The sequence below is a fragment of the Nanorana parkeri genome, unplaced genomic scaffold, assembly GCF_000935625.1.
Source record: "Nanorana parkeri isolate BGI_ZX_2015 unplaced genomic scaffold, ASM93562v1 scaffold180, whole genome shotgun sequence".
Lineage (NCBI taxonomy): Eukaryota > Metazoa > Chordata > Amphibia > Anura > Dicroglossidae > Nanorana > Nanorana parkeri.
Window position 1 is genome coordinate 3,713,350 of NW_017306448.1, and position 19,028 is coordinate 3,732,377.

The window sequence follows — 19,028 nt, forward strand, 5'->3', positions numbered from 1 at the left end:
GGGATAATTAATGTTCATTCTGGTTCCAAGTCACACTGAGACACATTCAAGTGTGCCGGAGAACAGTTTAAAAACCACAAAAATATATTTTATCTGATTATATAATTGTACACCAGGATGCCAGGAGATAGAAGCAACGTCAGAATCCAACTCATTCTTCTTATAAACTCACATCTCAAAAGATGACTGATGATTACATGGATGGACATGTCAGAAGGAGAATAATATTTTCCAGGAGACAGCTACTGTATATTGTTTGATTTCATTTCTCTTGACATTTGCCTCAGAGTGTCTTTAAGAAATAATCGTCTGATTACACTGATGACAGCAAAGGACGAGCCTGCAGTTAGTTGCGGCTTCTTGAGTTCACACCGTAGCATATATTGCTTTTTGTGTCAGAGGTGAATGGTGATCGGGTGTTTGACATTTACCAACGCCAGTTAACATGAAGGTCAGGTATAACCCAATGATCACGACTAACAAGTGTCATACCTTGAAAACATGAATGTCCTGACCTTCTCATCTATCCGCTAAAGGATGCTTTGTCCATTTGAATCTACCAGTAGTAGTTTAGATGCAGCAATTTCGAGAAGGGGAATGAGCAATTCCCTTTTGCCCCATGGTTCAATTCAAATCATTGCTCTCTGGATGTACTTTAATGAAAGCCCGACACCAGCCAAAGGAGTTTTATTCATAGTTTTAGATAGAAGCTAAAATGATTGTCAAGATATTATTCTGTGACCTCCATTGGGGGGATTTTCCCTCACCTCCTGTCTCATACCAGTAATGGTGGGGGAGCAGTTGTAACCAAGAAAGAAAGACAGACAGCAATAAAAACATTGTCAATTTCTAACTCTTCCTCATGCTACTAAAAATGTGTTTTAAATTTTGTCTTTGTCTCCATTGGAGAGATTTTCCATCACTTCCTCTTCTGACAGAAAGTGATGGGAACTCTCATCTCACTGTTGTTTTGGATGGATATGTAAACCTTAAATGACATGGTCACAATGTAGGAGCCCAATTGGGAGACAGGGACAAAGTGTTGTCATACTATAATTGGAAAACTCTTATGCTTGAACAAGGAAATCTGAAGCTTTCAATTGTTTATTGAAAACTTCAGAGGTAAAAATATTGAAAATTACTCTGGGTTCGCGTTTACTTTGAAGCCTATCTGCAAAGTATCCCTCTGTATCCCTCCCTCCTAACGCCCCTCACCCATTCTGTGGTTCAGCTAAGGCATCCATTCATATCACCATTATTTGCTGTCCAGCGGTGGCATCTTCTCTGGATTAATGGTTAATGGGAACCGGCTGGCATAGGCAACTCTTGCTCTCACATTTTAAGTTATTTTTGTAACATTTACCTAAAGTAATTTTTTATGTGAGCTTTGTATTTTACTTGCTTGCTGTTCCATTATTTTGATTTTTGTATTTCTTATTCCAGTTTCTAAGTGCTCCGGCTAATGATCATCTGTATACATGGGAATGTCATTGTCAATTCCTGCTCAAAGGTGACCTGCACTAGGAGATATATTTGAAAGATATCCAAACATCACTTGCTGACCCTCTTGCAGTTATAGATGTCAGAAGAAAGTAACAACTTATCTTCATAGGTCAGTGACTTACAAGGTCATCATAATAGACAAACAGGAAACATTTTCAAGCCTTTTCAGAAGAACATCAGCAATGGTAGCCTCCATTTGGGGGAGGTGAGTCCTTATTTCACCAGAACAGGAGGTGAGGGGGAATAAGGACCAGCTTGGAGCTGATGTTTATATATAGGTCTGCTGCACACAATGCAATGCAAGCACTGCAATTGTAAACAAACACACTAAATAGGGTTCAAACTTCCCTAGACTAATGTGTCCGATGTGTATGCCCTTTAGTAGAAAGCCCCGCCTCTTTTGTCCCAATATATTATTGGGACTCATTATAAAAAGAAAAACTGGCCATCATTGCAAAAAAGTGGGCATCTCTGCAAAAACAGTATCAGACCCTCTGGCCCTCAAGATCACACTGCGTGGTGGTCTTCGTTATGGAGACCCGATGTCAATCTGTAACCGGTTGCCTAAAGCACGTTCATTTCACCTTGATCCTTTAAATTTTTCCCTAGCACGTTTGACTATCAGATCACCCTTTCAGGCCAGGTGCACACTTGGGCGATCCCGTGACATGCGTCCTGGGACCATGCATTTGTGTGCGGTTGCACACAACGTTTGCTGTGCGGCCCTATTGATTATCAATGGGGTTACATCCTCGTGGCAATCACAAAAAAAAGTGCGTTTCTGTGCATGATTGCCGCGCAGTCACGGATCGCCCAAATGTGAACCTGGCCTCAAACAGATGTGAGAAGTTTTCCTCTGCGTACTGCTCCCTGTGTGCTAATGGGTGCTGGGTACATTAACGCCCGAGGCAGCGGTTATTTGGCACCCTGCCTTTCTCCAACCAGAAAGGCCGCCATTATAGAAGAAAAGGGCCTAACCTACAAACTGCAGTTCTGTGACGCTATCTCCGTTTTTCACATCTTGTCATCTGTTTATACAAAGAGTTCTGTAGCCTCCACTCAGTTCTTACTGCATACACAAATAGCAGGCAGAACAGAGGGTATCCTGGCCTGTCACCTCCTCCTATATCTGTAATATCTGCTGATAAGACTAGTGAAGAAGATCCAAACACAATCCATAAAATATCATATAAACTTTAATAGGTTTATTCCGATCTTCTTTTATCTGCAACTTTCATTAAAACAATGCTTGGTCCTCGTTTAGGCACTTTCTGTTTTCATACATCCCAACTTTCTGAGATGATGAAGAAGGACACCTTCCTGTACAATGTATTTAGGCAAAGGACACCCCCCCCCCCCCCCCCCACCACAATCTCAGAAAATTTTTGGCAGTGTGGGCAGGTGCTAAGTCCTGCTGGAAAATGAAGTCAGCATCCCCATAGAGCTCGTCTGCGGAAGAAAGCATGAAGTGCTCCAAAATCTCCTGGTAGACGGCTAAGTTGCATTAGTGAAATAAATGAACTTTTGCACGATATTCTAATTTTTCGAGTTTCACCTTATACCAAAAATGATTGGTTAAACCCAGAATTGTTTTTTTTTCCACCATTACTTTTCCTTTACATTGGCTTTTCAAAATAGCAAACAAGATCATGAAGAGATAAGATGAAGGTTTTATTGTGGCATGATACTTTTGGTAGTTACATAGAACTTTTTCATAGATATCTGTACATCGGACCAGAAAGAGGGACAACTGAGGAGGAAAGAAGGACAAAGGGATTTGTTTCCAATTGAGTGACAGTTGGGAGGTATGTTGTGTTGGGGGTGGCAACTGTCTCCCAATTGTGCTCTTGCATTGTCACCCTATCACAAGAGTCTTTGTTTAAAACTACAAGCGCACATTCCACAGACATGGTCCGCCATCAGAAAGCTAGACCAGAGCAATGATGTGAAGCCAAATCTGGAGTGAGTGATTATAGGAAAAAGCTGAAAGAGTCTGCAGGAGATCAGCAGTACTGTGATGTAAAAAAGGAATGAAAGGTGAAAACAAGTATTTAATGGGAAAAATGGCAGCTGTTAAAGTGACATTGAAGTCAAATTTGTTTAAGCTATTTCAAATGCTAATTAAATAACTTACAATAGAAGCTGCTCCTTAAAGTTTAAAAGTTTAGGTTATCTGCATAATCAGCAGAGCATTGGCCCTGATTTCCTGGCTTAAGGTGGCATCTTTCACTTGCAGAGTCCTATTGAGCCATCCTTGTGTGTGTTAGTAAGCTGTGTGTGTCTCCACAAACATACAGGCACAGCAAGTCAATCCACTACCCTCTCCTCCCTCTTCCTTTCTCCCTTCTCCAAGTTAGTAGATGGACAGCCGCTGAAGACTGTGCTATCCATTGTGATCTTGTGCTGGACAGGAACTTCAGGGTTGCGGAGCTGAGAGAGTTGGAGCTGTTCGTAAACATGATGACTATAAGTGTTTGCACAAAAAATGTATGAAATACCTTGCTGGGCATTGTGTATTTGTTTGATCTGGATTCATTATTCAAAAGAAACGTTTGAGAGTTGAATCCTACTTTATTGGGCTTCAGCAAAATAAATCTCATGGGGTTGTGGTTTAAAATCACCTTAAGGTCAAGTATGCCATTTTCTAGACCCCACTTAAAGACCATTTGTTCCAACAACAACCTTACCATAGGATTGTATATACATTTAATGTACCTTATGCATGTTATTTACTACTAAATGCCTCTCTTCTGAATAAGGCCTGAGACTACTGCTGGCCTACACCATCTTGGATGTGATGTCACCAGTAGGGTTGCCACCTTTTCTTCAAGCAAAACCCGAACACTCTAGCGACACATGGACATTTTTTGGGGAGAATGAGTTGCTGCTTATTCATATGTAAATAGCGCCGTCTATTCATATGTAAATATCCCAGTTGAGAATATTTTCTGTGGGGGGCCAGTAGCCCCTATCTTCATTTTGGCTGTCCCTGTCTGCCTGACATCATGTGTCCGGGTTTCTGCTGCCATTAAACATTACATTCTGACTGCTGCATTGCTTTACTGGCTGCTGCACTGCATTACATATCGACAGCTGCACTGTGTTACATGGTGACCGCTGCACTGCATTACTGACCGCTGACCTCTGCACTGTGTTATATGCTGACTGCTGCACTGCGTTACATGCTGACTGCTGCACTGCGTTACATGCTGGCTGCGGCTCTGTGTTACTAATCGCTGCACTGTGTTACATGCTGACTGTTGTACTGCATTACATGCTGACTGCTGCACTGCGTTATATACCGGCCGCTGCATTGCGTTACATGCTGACTGCTGCACTGCGTTACTGACCGCTGACCTCTGCACTGCATTAAATACTGACCGCTGCACTGCGTTACATGCTGACTAATGAACTGCGTTACATGCTGACTGATGCGCTGCATTACTGACCACTGCACTGCATTACATACTGACCGCTGCACTGCGTTACATGCTGACTAATGAACTGCGTTACATGCTGACTGATGCGCTGCATTACTGACCACTGCACTGCATTACATACTGACCGCTGCACTGCGTTACATGTTGACTGATACACTGCATTAAATAGTGACCTCTGCACTGTGTTACATACTGACCGCTGCAGTACGTTGCATACTGACCTCTGCACTGCATTACGTACTGACCACTGCACTGTGTTACATGCTGACCTCTGCACTGCGTTGCATACTGACCTCTGCACTGCGTTACATGTGACCTCTGCACTGCGTTACGTGCTGACCTCTGCACTGGGTTACATACTGACCGTTGACCTCTGCACTGCGTTACATACTGGCCACTGCAATGCGTTACTTACTAACCTATGCACTGCATTACACACTGACCGCTGCACTGCGTTACATGCTGACTGATGCGCTGCATTACTGACCACTGCACTGCATTACATACTGACAGCTGCACTGCGTTACATGCTGACTGACACACTGCGTTACATACTGACCGCTGCACTACGTTGCATACTGACCTCTGCACTGCATTACGTACTGACCGCTGCACTACGTTACATGCTGACCGTTGCACTGTGTTACATGCTGACCTCTGCACTGTGTTACATGCTGACCTCTGCACTGCGTTACATGCTGACCTCTGCACTGCGTTACTTGCTGACCTCTGCACTGGGTTACTTACTGACCTCTGCACTGCGTTGCATACTGACCGCTGCACTACGTTGCATACTGACCTATGCACTGCATTACATACTGACCGCTGCACTGCGTTACATGCTGACCGTTGCACTGCGTTGTATACTGACCTCTGCACTGCGTAACATGCTGACCACTGCACTGCGCTACATGCTGACCTCTGCACTGTGTTACTTGCTGACCTCTGCACTGTGTTACGTGCTGACCTCTGCACTGTGTTACGTGCTGACCTCTGCATTGGGTTACATACTGACCACTGACCTCTGCACTGCGTTACATACTGGCCGATGCAATGCGTTACTTACTAACCTCTGCATTGCATTACATACTGACCGCTGCACTGCGTTACATGCTGACTAATGCACTGTGTTACATACTGACTGATGCGCTGCATTACTGACCACTGCACTGCATTACATACTGACCGCTGCACTGCATTACAAAGTGACCTCTGCACTGCGTTACATACTGACCGCTGCACTACGTTGCATACTGACCTGTGCACTGCATTACGTACTGACCACTGCACTGCGTTACATGCTGACTGCTGCACTGCGTTGCATACTGACCTCTGCACTGTGTTACATGCTGACCTCTGCACTGCGTTACTTGCTGACCTCTGCACTGCATTACGTGCTGACCTCTGCACTGGGTTACTTACTGACCTCTGCACTGCGTTACATACTGACCGCTGCAATGCGTTACTTACTAACCTCTGCACTGCATTACATACCGACCTCTGCACTGAGTTAAATGCTGACTGCTGCACTGCATAACATACTGATCATTGACATCTGCACTGCGTTACATACTGAATGCTGACCTCTGCACTGGGTTACATACTAACCGCTGACCTCTGCACTGGGTTACATACTGACCTCTACATTACACCGTTCACCTCTGCACTCTGTGTTATAAACTCTTCACAGAAAAAGCAGAAGGGGAGCCGAGCAAGTCTGGGCGCACATGCTGGGTGACAGAGTCCTAGCTAGTGTTATTACACATGATTTTTGACGCCTACAAAGATCTTCAGACCAGAGACGCACTGATACCAGTATTGGTGAGAGTTCCCTGATACTAAAAACTGATACCGGTGCTTTAATTTTTCAAATTGAATGAGTATGCATTGCTGTATAAAGTATTGCTGGAATTTGTAGTCCTCTATAGCTGATGGTATTCTGTATTGCTGTATAATGTACTGCTGGAATTTGTAGTCCTCTATAGCTGATGGTATTATTCTGCATTGCTGTATAATGTGCAGCAGCCCATCCCCCAGCCAGTCACCCCTTTCATGGACTGACTAGTGAGTCCTCACATCACCTGACCATTCACCCTACCTTAACATGGATGGCAAAAGTGGCAAGTGGGGGCAGGGAGAAGAGGCAAAGCGGGAGGTGGGCCAAGTTGCTGCACCATGGGCCTCTGAGTTGTACTTGCCCCCAGGGCTAAAAGTTGCCAGTCAGCCCCTGCCTTGGAGATAGTGTCCTGACCAGGAATAGAACCATGGACCCCAAGTGCTGCAAGTCAGAAGTGCTAACCATAATCGGTGTTACAATATTACAAAGCTACATTGTCACAATATCTTAGCAATTTTCTAGAAAGTCAATTATGTATTGTTAGTGTGTGAGAGATAACATCTCTTTTAGCAAAGAAGACTGATCTGCTTGGGATGTCCGCCCACCAAATGGACACACTGAAAGGAAGCCTGGCTGCAGTTAGTGATAGCATGTAAACCTGTATATTGCCAGGTCAGGAGAGGCTGTATAGATCCTTAGGCACAGTTAAAAGAAAATGAAACCTTTAAATTATGACATTCTGCCTGACAGGGGGTAGCACAGTGGGGAAAGCTATAACAAGTGGAAAGTTTACATAGAACAAGGTTTTGACAGGGCGGTGAGTGCGCCTTTCATTCACATATGTTTTACGGATCACCGCACTCGGGCAGAGCAGTCAGAATCGCTGTCCTTTGGGGGGATTTTTCTCTTGCACCTTCGCGCTGCACTCGAGCTCACGAGGGTCAGCAGGGCAGAATGCAATTAAGAATTTAATTTCGAGCCGCAGTATAAAACCTTTCACGTTATATTTTACATGCGGGTGTGCAACATTTATAAGGCTCCAGTTTTATTTTGTTGAATATTTTTTCAGCACAAGCCTGCGATCCGTTGACTCATTCTTTCCACTTTTTTTTTTTCTGAGCCCATTCATTTATTTAGATACCTCATCCCCATAGGAAACAGCACCTGCTCACATTTGCAACAACTGTCAAGGCAGTTTTCATAACACAAGCAGAGGGAGACGGAGCCACTGAAAGCCAAAGAAAACCTTGACATGCAAGCGGAGATTAGATTCTGACGTGATCCAGCCGGGGAGCTCTAAGCATACTCCCTTTCATCTCGCTTCCTAGACAATACACTAGAGAGCCTACATTTCAATAATCACCGCAACCGCACAATCATTTATTCAGACATTTGTTGTTTGTTTATTTCATTTTTGCAAATGGTGCGGCTGCCATTCCATTTTGCAGCTTTGAAAGGAGAGCCATGGCACAAAGAAAAATCGCCTTTAGCTAAACTGTTTACATAACTTCCAACTGTTCCTCATTTTGGGGGACCGTTCTTTTGGGAGACTATTCCTGTTCTGCCTCCCCAGTCTAAGCAATGCGATCTCTGTAACTTACAGTTTGGAAGAGATGGCTATAACTGACAATCACAGATGTGGTTAGCAGACAGGACTCAATCCAGATGACACCTTAAAGATTGTTGAGAAGTTTAATCCTAACTGTGCAGATCTTTACAACAAATGGTGCGGCTGCCATTCCATTTTGCAGCTTTGAAAGGAGAGCCATGGCACAAAGAAAAATCGCCTTTAGCTAAACTGTTTACATAACTTCCAACTGTTCCTCATTTGGGGGACTGTTCTTCTTTTGGGGGACCATTCCTGTTCTGCCTCCCCAATCTAAGCAGTGCGATCTCTGTAATTTACAGTTGGTGCGAGATGGCTATAGCTAACAAGTCTCAGATGTGGTTAGCGGACAGGACTCAATCCAGATGACACCTTGAAGATTGTTGAGAACTTTAATCCTAACTGTGTAGATCTTTACAACAGATCAAAAGATCATAATGTTATCAACTCAGCATAGGACATGTGGATGAGATGCAGACTGGAACATAATGAAGAAGGGTGGAGCTATCTACACAGAGGGAAATTTTACTAAAGGCATATCACAATGCATGTGTAACATGACAGTTCCTCTTTTTGAACACCTCTGTCCCTCTTTACTGCTCAGTTGCCCTTCTGTGTGGTTTGATAAACAGACCCCTTTAAAAAAGCTGGACTATGGACACAAAAATGTTCATTTACATATATTCCTCAATAGCCACAAAGGATATAAATCCACATTTATATCCTATGCAGAGAACAAAGCTGTGGGAGGGGTGCTGCATGCCCCATCCCAATATAGATAACTACAGTAGGGGGGCGAATACAAGACCAGTCACTCTGCACAAGGAGAGGGAGAGCAGAAGTTTCTGGTCTTTATAATAGGTAGTTCCTGCACACAATTTTACACTGGATCAGGAAGAGATACACAAAGTGCACCAAGATTCAAGTAGGAATATACATGACTCTTGTATTTAGGTGATATTTGCTTATCCTGGAGTTCAGCCTTACCTATCAAAAGCGGTAAGCTGGCTATAAACCAGTAAGATTTTGTTCAAAATGTTGTAACTCTCCCCCTTCTCAGCAGCATATATTCACCTTTCCTTGCTCCCATGCTGCTCCGTTTTAGTCACCAGGACAAGGGAGCAATTCCCTGTACAAATTCTGAAATTGCCAGAATTTTTAAGCAAAGTGCTTAAAAGCCTGCTCCCATGATGGACTACAATCTCAAGTTTAGTTTACTTAATTGTATTGAGATTGTAGTCCATCACAGGAGTGAGCTTGGAGCGGTGGCTACTTTACAAAAAACACACATGGACCATGGGGAACAAAAGTAGCCACCCCCCAGAAGGAAGGACAGTGTCAGCACCAATTCAGAGATGATTTGAGGATCTACAGCCGAGTGATACACAAATAAGATACATTTTTGTTAATAGGATACTTGAATGTATTTTTAAGATTTAACTCCTGAGTTTAGTGACGATGAAACAAACTAAAGCACATTAAAATGCATACAAACTCATTTAAACACATGGAAATTCTCGGGGAAACATACAAAGATGGAGCAAAATAAATAAACATCTCTTTTCTCTCCTTCCTTCAACGCTGAGGAAATCAGCTCTTGTATGAATGAGTCCTAACATGCTGAAAAACCTCTGTAACCAGTTAGCGATTGTTGCTTTTTATCAAAAGAGAAGGGAAGAATCTGTTCACCTCCCATTAGCAGCATGGTGCCATAGGGCAAGTCAGGGAGAAAATTCATGGCGTGTCCTGACGGTGTGGCAGCCTAAGTGAATGCAGGGCCATCGCTCACTTCCCCTTACTCAGAATGAGATGTGCCACCCCTATACTCAATTTCTCGAATGTGCATTAGTATATAAAATCAGCTCCCAACTGGTTAATTGTCATGATAGGCACCGTCTCCTGTAAAAGAGAAAGGAGGAATTGATTACAGCATCCTCCGTTGTCTTGGCTTGCTGGAGAGATTTATTCCAGATGGCTGCAACCTTTAATCTTGAGAAACAACTGTGCAGATTTAAGTTACATTGAAGACCAATGAAGATTAAACAAATGCGCTATAAATATCATCTACGGCTGTTGCCTAGGCAAAGAAACAATAGCCTGAGTCTTCCCTTACCTGTGTAATTGTTTGTGTTGGAGCCTTAGACTCGGAATTCAGAAGCAGTCAAGGCCTGAGATGAATTTCCTCATTGCAGATGTTTGCAGTCCACCACAAAACCAAGGCTGCTATTTATACCCTATACGGCAGAGCCCGGATCTCCTTCTTGTTCAGACCCAGACTAGCCATCGAGCAGTTCTGGTACCTGACAATAGCCCATCCAATACCCAACTGCTGACATTCAGGTCTATAAAGACATTCTTGTTGCCAGTGTATGTTAACTGGTCAATGACGGAATGGAGAAGACAAATATTTTTCTGTGGGCTCATTTTAATAACTAGAGGGTATTTTTTTTTTTGGGAGGGTATTTTTTTTCTTTTGTTTTGTTTATCTGATCTATATGAGTGTTCTTTCATTAAAATAAAATTATTTCACCTTTTTATGGCTTTTTTTTCTTTCTATGCCAAAAAATAAACAAGTGAATACATAAATATAAAAATTAGACTAACGAGGTCCTTTTTTCTAGGATAGTTGATAAGTGTTTCCATAACCATTTAGGAGCCTATTGCATTGCACCCTTAAAAGCCACCAAGACCTGCCACAATTTTGCTTTACTCATTGACCCCAATACATGTCACCAAAATGGGAATGTTTTGCAGAAATCTGTCTGGTTTTGCTGAAATTTCTGGGACATGACTATGTTCCAACTTCTGCAGTTTTGGTCTAGAGGAAGGCAAAACAAAACCAAAGAGGATTATATCCTTTCTCACCACCTAGGGGCAGCTGGATCAACTCTCTGGATCAAAATAAACCTTTCCAAGCCTCTAGTAATTCTCATTTTGAATATCAGTAGTAGCAAGAAAGTAGAAATGTTAGTAAGGCAAAAAAAGGACTATGTTAATTGCACTAACACTTTGCTATATTCTGGCACATTTATGTTTTTTTTATACCTTCTACCAATGGGCAGGACCAGACAGCCTATACACTTTCCCAACATTGGGCAGAGGGGCAAGGGTTGGTTGAAAGAGACATTGCATCCCTTTTCTGGGACTATAGCACATTAAAGGAGAAGTATAGCAAATTATCATCTTGAGTTTTTATATTTAAGGAACTCCAGGCTAAAATATGATTAACCCTTGCAGTGGGGCTACTCCCACTAGATGTAAATGCCTGCTCTTCCATATGTGTGCTGTTGTATTAAAAAGAGAAATCTGTAGAGTGACCAATAGATGGAGCTCTGTATTGAACTCAGCCACAAGCAATCTTCTTGCTTATCAACAGCTGATAAGATATTAGCCACACAAGGAGAGTCCTGGTTTAAATCAGCCACAGACTATTATGAGAAGGCAGAAAACAGAGCCTGTGTATAAAATGAGCAAGTATGGCTGCCGTATGTCTATATATACAGTAGCTACAAACCATAAATAGAAGGAAAGCTAAAAAAAAAAAACCCTTAACAGGAACAATGTTTCACATGACTCGTCAGTAGTGTGGAGTATTGAAAATCTTGATTAGGCTTTTAGGCAGAATAAGATCTCATAGCCATATTCAATACAAGGGGTGCTAATTAACAAGCACAACCAATCAATTCACTCTACTAAAAATAGATCAGTACTTAAGGAATTTTAATGGCCTACTATGAAGTCAGTTTACAGCACCGGATTGCACACGCTCTGTTGGAGTGAATGGAGCCTTACACTGGGTTCACACCCTAGCGTATTGGAAACTTGCGTTTGCCGCGCGTTTCTTACTGCGCGGTTTTACTGTAAAAGAAACGCGCGGCAAACGCGAGTTTCCGAGGGGGTATCCGGCTGTATCCTGATGGATACAGCGGTATATGCGTGTTAATACACCCCAAAGAAGCTCCTGTACTTCTTTGGGCGTATGGCGTTTTACCATAGGCAAACATGGGTCTTTGCATGTTGCGAACCGGGCCTTAAGCCTTTGTTAAGGGTGATGCCATTACACCACAGTTGCAGTGCCCCCTTTTCCCTGCCTAACCAGAACACACATATTTCAGAGGACCACAAAGTCTTTAAGAAAGTTCTGAACACAGTCTTTATAGAAAGAAAACATGAGTTATGCCTTGTCATACGATCTTGAACATGATCTAAACACCATGTATTGTATACTACTGCATTGTCTTCAACTGTCTTGTCTTTTGTGATAAAATAATAAAAATGTATATGGAAATGAAAGAAAACATGAGGACAGAACACCCACGGGCCCGGCATTAGAACTCATCTTTCTGTGATCTGAATACAGCTAAGTGAAATGTGACCTTTAATATGGCTTACTGTACTTTGCAAATCGTCATTGCTCTTTGCACAGCCTTACTTAATAAACCTGAAAGTGTGCTTAATAGTCATAGCAGAGGCCTGTGCAGGCACACAAAGGGCTTAATAATAGGATAATGCAAACAGCAGCATAGTGGCATATAGCAATTAGATTTCACATTAAATCAGCTTAGGCAATGAATGTAAGCTGAACTCCAGGTAGACTTTAAAAACCATTTAATGTAGTTGTGCATTCATTTAAAAAACAATTCATTTGATTTCTGCATATGATGGCGTAAATACCTGAACATGTCTCGATATCAGTCTCCTGTAATAACCTGTACAACAGCACTCAGGCTGGGAGAGGGAGAAGCAGTAGTAGGAGCAAATCAGGTTCTGCTCAGTGATAGTACTATCTACATAGCTACCCAGGCGGCTGCTATGGGCCCAGTGGCACAGGGGGCCTGGCAGGTCAAGGAACAAAGGGGTCTCCCTGATGCGGTGTGGGCCCCCTGGGTTGCTATGGCATCACAGGCTGCTGGCTACCACTGGCCGCTGTGAGGAGGAACACGCCGCTGTCCAGATCAATGACAATCTGTCAGTGATCTGTGCAGTGGCGCGTACCTCCTCACAGCCACTGCTGACTCAGTGACAGGCCGCAGCTGTGGTGGAGGAGGCCGGGGCCCGGCGGCGGCAGCAGAAGAGGAGGTGGGGCCCGGCAGCGGTGGAGGGGGAGGAAAAGGCAAGGCCCGGCGGCGTTGGAGGAGGAGGCAGGGCCCAGCAGTGGAGAAGGCTGACAGCAGACCGGGGCAGACTGGTGTGCAGGGGTGTGACCAGCCCATCTGAGACCCTGCAGAGCCCACCTTAGAGAGTCTATGATGAGCTCATTACTCCTTCACTGTTCAGTAACAGGCTGGGAGCAGGTTCGTGACAGCCTGGAGGAAGTGAACAATGATATTGGCCATCATTCAACCCAGAAGACAGAGGACATCTAGTGGGGGGAAGCAGTACTGCAAGGGACAACTCCCGACTGAAGTTGAGTATGGCAGTAACAGCTGTATTATTTTTATTGTATTTTTAAATGGGCTAATCCTTTTTCTAGAGTTCTGCTGTAACTATATCATGACCCTCAGGCTGAGCTTTCTGGCAGGATTCCGTTAATCACAAAATTATCTAAACAGCATTACAAGTCCTTAGGCAGATAAGACAGAGCATTGCAACTGTGTATTCAGCTAGAGTTCAGCTTTATTTCTAACTGGCATAACACAAGTATGTATCAGCACGGCAGGTGGGCTTTAGCGCCGGCTGTACACATATGCGCCCTGTCGGCCCGCTATTTTGTGCTGAGAGCATGCTCTTTCGCGCACTTTCGGCACAGTCTCTGCAATTCCCGGGCACCATTTACAATGGAACGCCGGTGGGACAGCCAATCACATCGATCACATGAACAAGAAGCTCGTCTCCCGTCATTTAGAATCCCTCAAAGGGCCAGCGGGAGTCAGAGCCAAGGGAGTTTTTCAATAACTAGTTTATTGTGGGTACCTCGCTTTGTACTTATTTTTTACTGACCATTGCTTTCCTTGCTTCTGCAACAGCCCTGTATATGTTACTATTAATTACCAAGCTATATTTTCAAACAGATATAAAAATATAAGTACAGTGTGTTTTACAGGCCAGAGGAAGAGATTCCATTAAAACGCAATGATTATGGTACAACAATGTGTTCTGTTTAAGTTTACATCTGTCTGTGTAATCCAAATGGGACTCAGAGACTGATTTGCCCACAGCTAGATGTTATGTCTTCTGTGTTAATGTAATATGGATAAGACATTCTCACTTAGCTGTGTTCCTCATCTGCAATACAATACAAGATATCTAGTCAGGCCAAGGATTCGGATGTGATGTCAGAAGCCCCAGCAGACTCAGAGCTGTCACTCAAGTGAAACTCTATAGCCGGGGTAGGCAAACTCCGGCCCCCCATGTGGTGCAACTTCAAATCCCATTAGGCATTAGAAAAACTCTGACAACCACTGCCATGACTCCGAGAGGCAGATGCATGAAGGGCTGGAGTTTGCCTACCCTTGCTCTACAATATTCCCATTTGGAAATCCCCAGCAGCTGCATAAAAGGCTATATATGGTGAGTGGAGAGGCCAATGAGCTGGGCCTGCACATACAGTAATTAGACACTCCCAGAAGAGGACAGGGTTATGATGTGCAAGAAGGGAGGGGGGACTGTGGCTGTGCTAGGGAATAGATTCTTCCTAGTTAGATTTTTTTTAGCAAGTTCAGAGACTCACTGCAAGTAAAAATAAAATTGTTTATGGAAAGAATACTTGATTTTTCTGTGCTTTTACCTGCAATTTTTTTAAGTTGGTCACAGACTCTCTATAAATTGTTTTGGACAGAGTCCCTGTCGTGTTTTTACTGCTGTCTGTTTTCCTGCCGGGAAGATTTATGCTCTCTATTTGTTCGGGACTGACAGTGAGGGAAAATTGAATATTCTAAGTTGTCAATGGAACAAAAATAGAGGGGAAATTCTCCAGTATTGTAACTGTCTAAGAGACCATTTCCCTCACTATGGAGAAACTGTTCACTCTCTTCCTGTTCTGTGTATGGGACAGACAATGAAGGGGAATCTCTCCTATCTACGGGATACTGAGCCTGATGAAGGGGACCCTGCACAGCCCCAAAATGTCGCTATCACTGTGACAATATGCATCATTTAAAGACATTTTTGTTTGACCTATCTCTTCAGTGTGCTGGTGAAATCTCTCGTCTCTAGGAAGTGAAGGGGAATCTCCAAAGTGGAAGACTGGTGGCAACCAAAAAAACCTACAGGGGATTTCATTTTCCATACTCTTGAATACCTAAAAATATCTTTGTTTTTTTTAGATACTCTTCAAGTAATCTCTGGGCTGCCTGTAACATTTGGCTATATCACTAAGCTTTTGTAGTGTGGAAATGTTTACACCTCAGGAAAATAGGCATCAGGGTTAAACTGAGTGAAGAGTTAAAGTTGATTCAAAACCACAGCACAACCCACATCTAATTTCTGGATTTTCTTGGACAGTTAAAGAACTCCAATTTTCAGATTTCCTACATGTGTTCCAGACTCCAGTGCCAAAATGTGTGACTTCCTCTACATGTTCAAACCCACAGAAACACATGATGAGGTTCTGGACAGTTGAAGAGTGATCATGTTACAATGCTGTACTGACACTGAGGCCATGCTGTGAGGTCTGCACCTCAGAAGGTATATGTGCAGATCATATAAGAGATTCAATTAAAAGAAAAATAAATCTAAGCCATTTAGATCTGGTTTCGAAATCTGGAGTCAAGTCAGAAAGTTTGCCATACCTGCAATATAAGAATTAAAGAACAATTCTTCTACAATAGAGGGGAGCTAGGAAGGCCCCTTAATATTCCCCATAGGAACATAATAGCCTAAATCACTGTCAGTCTTAAACCAGGACCCCAGGCCATGCAGGAGCAGAGTAAGGCTCCTAAACAACATAAAACAGCTGTGAGGCGATCAAACCTGCCCCACTGATCTAAATCCGGGGTATCCATTCTTCTTTAATGTTTGTGTCAATTGCATTTGGTGCTGATATTTCAGTTCAGGTTTTTTTGGTGTTGGTAATCTGATTTCTTTTATATCGAGTCGACACACATTTTGGTTGCTTATATATGATAGGATACAATTGTTTATGTGCATTCATTTCCAACACAATAATATTCACGGTGCTATAACTGGTTTAATAGTCGGAAATATTGCCAGTGATAGGATAATGTATGATGACCTTGAAGTTCGATTTAGGTGTTAGGTTAAGTTAAGATTTACTGTTGGGAGTTAGGTTGAGTTTGAAGGTCTAGTTGTGCTTGTTAGGTTGAGGGCATGTCACTTATTTGCTCTTTATGCTTTGGTATGTTAGCTTTTAGAGCTCCTTGTGGTATCCTATCCCAAAGATATCCTCGCATTAGCAAATCATGTAACCCTCACTCTCACCCTGCCTGCAACCTTAAAACTAACCTTTCCCAAATGAAGCATAACCCACTGTATGCTTACACCTCTGCTGCTTTGCCTCTCTCTGCGGGGAAATCTAATTATCCTTTACCAAACGATACCAGAACCAAAGCCCCAGCACTAGAATCTCCTATTTTATAGTTATTTGGGTGCAAAAAGTTAGTTTTTCAGCAGTGATATACAGTGTACAGTTGGAGCGGAATTTATCAAAAGTGGAGCAGACAGAATCTGGAGCAGTTGGTCATGGCAACCAATCAGCATCCACCTTTTATTTTAAAACCGTAACTGAACAAACTGAAAAGAAAAGCTGATTGGTTGCCATAGCAACTGCTCCAGATTTTTCTGCTCTAGTTTTGATAATTTCTCCTATTTGTGTCAAACATGTTCAAAATACGTATAAAAGATAAATGTTCACTCACATACAAATAATTAGGTGCCAAAAACAACTAAGGTCAATATTTCAAATGCAAAAACAATGTACCACATCATGGCATAATCAGCTGATGCAAAAACACCAAACAATTATTAAGGGGGTTATTCACTAAAGAGCCAAAGGATCCAGCCGTAGCTTCGGCTGATACTTCGGCTCTCCTCGGCCGACCTCTGCCCTTTGGTTCAGTCGAACTGAAGGGCTGCTGTACGGGCTATTCACAATAGCTTGTACAGCAGCCGACGGCGGCCAAGAGGCTCAGCCGAGCTGAAGGCATATGCTTCAGCTTGACTGAGCCAAAGTAACAGCCAAAGTGTTGAGAAAACCGAGCAGCGTCCCCAAATGACTTGGGGGCGCTGATCTGTCATTAAACAATAACAACTGGGCGGAGCAATAACATCTGAAATCAGCCGTACTGAGCCGGAGTGAATAGCCGAACGTCGTTCGGCTCTATTCCCTTCGGCTTGGTCATTCACTCGGCTGCCTTTGGCAGCTTTGTGAATAACCCTGTAAGTTATTGCTCTCTGTAAACAACAGAAGAGACTGGAAAAATGTGTGAAAAGGAGCAAAATTTCTTTAAATATGAACACAAAATATTAAGATGCAATAGTTTATATTTACGGGGAAAAAATTGTTTTACATTTTGTTTTTTTGTCCTAATCATAATAAAGAAATAAAGAAAATATAAAAAATCTGCACTATTTATTTTATTAAAAAACAAAAAATTGAACTGCAATCAGTACAAACAATAGGCAAACCCATTTCACACTGAGTTACCATCTTTTACAAAGCTCAACCGGCAAGCATTTAATTACCAATTTGTGGTATTTTAATTAAATAAGACTGCATGCCTCTGTATAAACATAAACGCAGCATATTCACTTTGAATTATACGTTTTATTATGTAACTTTCTAGATGGTGAATTCTCATATTAGAGATACTGTGTCGCATTTGTAAAATCACATTACTCTATCATGTTTATTATATAACATTATGTTGTTCTACGTTAGTCTAAAGACTGAAGAATAATCTAGGCTACAAAGTAGCCAGGTGCAATCAACAAAACCTCTCTAAAAGGTAAAATGATGAATTCCCGACGCAGGTAATAGCACAAGAACAGAGCAGATGGTTTTGTTGTCTGCCCCATTAAGTGGAGCATGTCATGATTTACCGGCACATAGAAGGAAAAAAATGTGAAAAAGGAGCACAAGCAGGTGTTTTTAGTTTCAGCCTGGTACCTTAGAGCCCATTAAAAATGCCAGTTCAGTAAGTCTGTAAAGAAAGCAACTTTAAAATGATTGCGATACAGCTGGTGGTAATAGTAATTATGATCACATTCAAAAAACAGCTTACTATATAAAAGGAGATTCCAACTCCCCCTTAACTAATATTAACATATATTTTTTTTTAAATGTAAACACGTTTGTCTAAATATTTTGGTTGAGGGGCTTTCCACCTATTAAGGAAATGTATAGTGGCATTTCAATTGGTTTCTTTCTTATGGCCAGGCCCAGGACTAAAACAATTCATTTAAAATACTTTTTCTATTAACAAAAAATGCATGAATGGTTTATATTTTCAAAGACAGCCAGCAGGTGGAGTTCTCCCCTCCTTTTCACATCTCCAGTTTCTCTTTATTTGCTTACATAGGACGTCTCAATCTGAATATGACACACACACGTAAAGACGTCAGAACAGAGACTAATCCCTTGTGAAAAGCCCCATCCAGTGTATTACTGACAGATCATGCTTGAAAGGAAAGTCCTCTGTGCTCTGTGAAAGGAAAGTCATCTGTTGTGCTCTTCTGTGCTCCC